This window comes from Neofelis nebulosa, chromosome 11, assembly GCF_028018385.1.
Source record: "Neofelis nebulosa isolate mNeoNeb1 chromosome 11, mNeoNeb1.pri, whole genome shotgun sequence".
In the NCBI taxonomy this organism is placed as follows: domain Eukaryota; kingdom Metazoa; phylum Chordata; class Mammalia; order Carnivora; family Felidae; genus Neofelis; species Neofelis nebulosa.
The window spans coordinates 70241989-70245985 of NC_080792.1; the positions used below are offsets into that span (position 1 = coordinate 70241989).

At 53.1% G+C, this 3997-nt stretch overlaps 1 long non-coding RNA gene across 2 annotated transcripts; it reads left to right on the forward strand.

The window, feature by feature from the left end:
* Positions 1 to 1930: 1930 nt before the first annotated feature.
* On the forward strand, positions 1931 to 3494 carry LOC131490601 (uncharacterized). Of its 2 annotated transcripts, none has more exons than XR_009251144.1 (2): positions 1931 to 2255; positions 3303 to 3494. It is a non-coding gene; the product is annotated as an uncharacterized LOC131490601 (long non-coding RNA). The 2 variants fall into 2 exon arrangements; XR_009251143.1 differs by having other exon boundaries at positions 1931 to 2227.
* The last annotated feature ends 503 nt before the right edge of the window (positions 3495 to 3997 follow it).

Sequence of the window (3997 nt, forward strand, 5' to 3'; positions counted from 1 at the left end):
TTGGCGCTCCGCTCGCCCCTTGGCTAACAAAAGGTCCCCATGAGGTCAGAGCAGGTAGAACGCAGATTCGTTCTGGCCTTAAGACCAGAGGAGACAAAGGAGCGCCTGGGTGGCTCAGTCGGTTGAGCGTCCGACTTCAGCTCAGGTCATGGTCTCGTGGTCCGTGAGTTCGAGCCCCGCATCGGGCTCTGTGCTGACAGCTCAGAGCCTGGAGCCTGCTTCCCATTCTGTGTCTCCCTCTCTCTCCGCCCCTCGCCCGCTCATGCTCTGTCTCTCTCAAAAATAAATAAAAGCATGTTTTAAAAATTAAAAAGACAAACAGAGGAGACACGTGACTTCACCTGCCACATCCACAGCGTCAGCCACCGTACACTCAGGCCCTTGTCAAAGCTTGGACTCGGGGGCAACGCATCTGAAAAATCACGCACCCCCCGCCCCAAGGCAGCCCCTGTTTTACGCCCCTTCGTGGCCCTGCTGCCTCCACATCCGCTGGGGACCTGGGCCATTTTTCTTCCATCCCCTGACAGAGGCTGCGAGTTTTCAGGGGCAACCGTGATGAGGTTTCCGACCGACTTTTGACCAAACGGATTTCCAACTGCATTTGAAAAGGAAAATATCTTTCCAATGTACCAAATAATGAAAAATGACTGGGCGAGTTTATAACTGTTGATTTAGCCACCAAGTCCCCCCCAGCCCTGACTCGGGTTCTCTGGAGGTTTTCATCAAGCATTAATTCACTCTCTTTCTCGGCACGCAAAGAAATAGGCCCTTCCGAATCCATCCGGCAGTACATTAGCTTCAAGGCCTGTTGGAAATGGTTTAGCATCTGTTCTTAATAGACACCGCAGTGCACGAGGCGGGCGAGGGCTGGGCTGGCGACTCAGGGAACCGACAGCCTGGGAACTGCCACCCAGAAGAGCCACAGGGCATAGCAGGGGAGTGGGCTTTGGGGGGGAGGGGGCAAGGGGACACGAAGCTGGGCATCCCCAGGTGAGCTAACCCGCATGTGAGGCCTCCAACCAACTCGTTAAAGCCACCAAGGAAGTCAAGGGAAGGTGCCACGACAGGAAGAGGTGTTCCATCTATGCTGTGCACTCAAAGTCCACGGAGAGCTCTTAAACCCCCCAAAGCCTGGCCACACCTCAGCTCAAGTATGTGAGAACCTCTTGAACGGAAAGGATCCTGGGGAGTCAAGACAGTTGTAAAAATGACTGCAAGGCGTTCCGGCACACAACCAAGATTGAGAACCCGCGGCTCCCTGAGCAGGGGTTCCCAAAGTAAGGTTCCCCAGGGCCAGCAGCGTCAGCATCACCTTGTTAGAAATGCAAGTTGCCCGGGGCCCCCAGCCCAGACCTGCTGAATCAAACATTCCTGGGATGGGCCCAGCTTTCCAAGAGATTCTGACATCTATACAGGTTTGGGAGCCACTGACCTCGCCGGGGCTAGGGAAGGTATGTTGGTTTTCCTGGCTATGCACTCATTCATTCATTCATTCATTCCCCCAACTGGTCGTGTGTTCGGCACGCAGAGTGTCTCTGCAAGAAGCCTAGCACTGGCCAAGGTACTGGGCATCCAAATGAAAAGTCAAAGGTGTGATTGTGCACCCAAGGAGTTTACAGTCTTCCCATGGAATTTCCTAGATGATACAGACAAAAGCGAGGGCTGTCAAAATGAGGAAAAGCTTTGACCTTTCAGTGACGGCCTCTTTTCCCTGCCTGCCTGCGCCTTCTTTTCTTCGTGGGCTGGTTGGAAGCCTTGCCTGTGGCTTAGATCGCCTGTGTGCTCCCACTTCGAGCAGCTAGCGCCCCTGCTAAGAGGTCCACGCGGGCATTCTCCTACTCACATAGGCATTTGGCATCTAGGAGCCACCCCCCACTCTGAAAAAAAAATGGCTTCCCTGCCCACTTCTCTCCCCTTCCTGTGTGTGGTCACCTCCCATCTTCTGGGCATCCCGGCCGAGATGCTGTCACGGAAAACGCTCACCTCGGCCGAGTCCTGCGTACGAGATTACCCATCGCCGCCTCCCTCCCAGTGACCCAGGACCACCTATGAGCATCAGGGCCCAGCGGATGATCTCAAACTCTTCACGGTTATTACAGGTGTCAACGGGATGGAAATGAAGCCAGGAGCTCTGTCGAGATTCGGCCGTCAAGATGCAAAAAGGAGCATTCTGCTTCCCAGCATTCCTTGCCAAGGATGATCTCAGATTCATCTGTTCCCATTCACAGTGAGCAAAGGCCTCAAGTTTATTAAGGGTGCGATTTCCCCTTCTCCTGTTCCTGAAATTGCGCCTGGGTGGGGATGCTGATGGTCAGAACTGGGGCAAGTCCAGAGAAGAGTGTCCTCATATTGGCAGCCCAAGATGTCTGCTGCCTACAAGGGCTTTGGTACCTCTCCTTGCTGGTCTGTCCTCATACCATTAGTGCGCTCGCTCTCTCTCCTCTGCCTGCCCCATCTCCACAGACTCATCTATTTTTTTAACGTTGAGCATTTATTCTGGGAACTCAGAGTTGGATGAGGCACGGCCCTGTCTCGTGGAGCTCACAGCTGGAGCACAGGATGGGGGCAAATGGACAAAGAAACAGACAGTAAAACATGGCTGTAGGAAGCATCCCACTGGAGGCAGTTTGCATACAAGCGTGGGGAGAGCCATTAACACCGCCTAGAGAAATAGGGAAGGTTCTATGAGCAAAGGATACCCAGACCGAGGCAGGTTTGTTTAATATCTCTGGCAGAACCTGCCTGCCTCCCTCAAATCTCATTGACGCAGGGTGCTTCGCTGCAGGTCTCTTTAAGTCTTAGGGAATGGTCTAGAGATCCACAGGGTAGGCTAGAAGTCCCAGGGAATTCACCAGCCCCAATGGAGAGTGGCCCTCACCCACTGACTCTAGCGAGACAGTGTATCAGTACCTCAGTTCCCTCACTCCTCGCACCCTGGATGGTGCTGAAGTTTGTGTTTGATGGTGTTCTCTAGAATTTCTCTAGAGATTAGATTAATTTAGACTAATCTAGATTAATCTAGATTAAGCACCCTCAATAACTGGCTTTATAGCATTCCCCACTCCCCTGTTGGGGCATCCTAGGATTCCCCTCTGCAAATACTTCTTCCCTTTGAATCTCTATCTCCAAGTCTGCTTCCGGGGAGATTCAAGCTAAGATGGCTTTCAAGCAGGAGCCTGATGTCAGGTTTGGGTGTCTGAGAAGGGCTGCCCTTTCTATCCATGCGGTTGGGAGTTGGGCTCCTAGGTCTCGGCATGGACACGTGAGACAAGACAGCCCGTTATTTTGTGCGCGCACTCTAGGACACAGCCCAGCCTTCCAGACCTCGGAGTGCTACCAACCTCCCACGACCACAGCCCTGATCAGCTTGCGGGGGTGCTCAGGTCACCCACAAGTGAACACCTGCCCAGAGACGGAATGAGCCCAACTGAAGACCACACAACCCAGCTCCCCCAACCCCATCCCTACGCTCGTGCCTGCACTCAACCGAAAAGTACAAGACAAGGTGCCTTCAAGATAGAAAGTATCCTGATATAAAACCTCGAGAGGGATGGGGCGCCTGGGTGGCTCAGCCGGTTCGTGGCAATCTCACGGTTCGCGGGTTCCGGCCCCGTGTCGGGCTCTGTGCTGACAGCTCGGAGCCTGGAGCCTGCTTCAGAGTCTGTGCCTCCCTCTCTCTCTGCCCTTCCCCTCCTCGTGCTCTCTCTCTCTCTCAAAAATAAACATTAAAAAAGTGTTTTTAATGCAAGAAGGAGAGCAGAAAGGAAATCTCGTAAAGTAGCACAAAATAGCATAACCATCCTATCAGACCCCTCCCCAGTACACTCTGCAGAGCTTAACTATTTTCAGTATGCATAGTCATACATACACCTGTAGCTCCTTTTTTTTGTTTGTTTGTTTAAGTATAGCCTAGTTCAGCCTAGTGCTCGCAGGTGCGGGATACAGTCAGCCCAGCTCCGCAAAGCAAGGTCAGGTCAGGATGCCCCAGCCCCTCTGC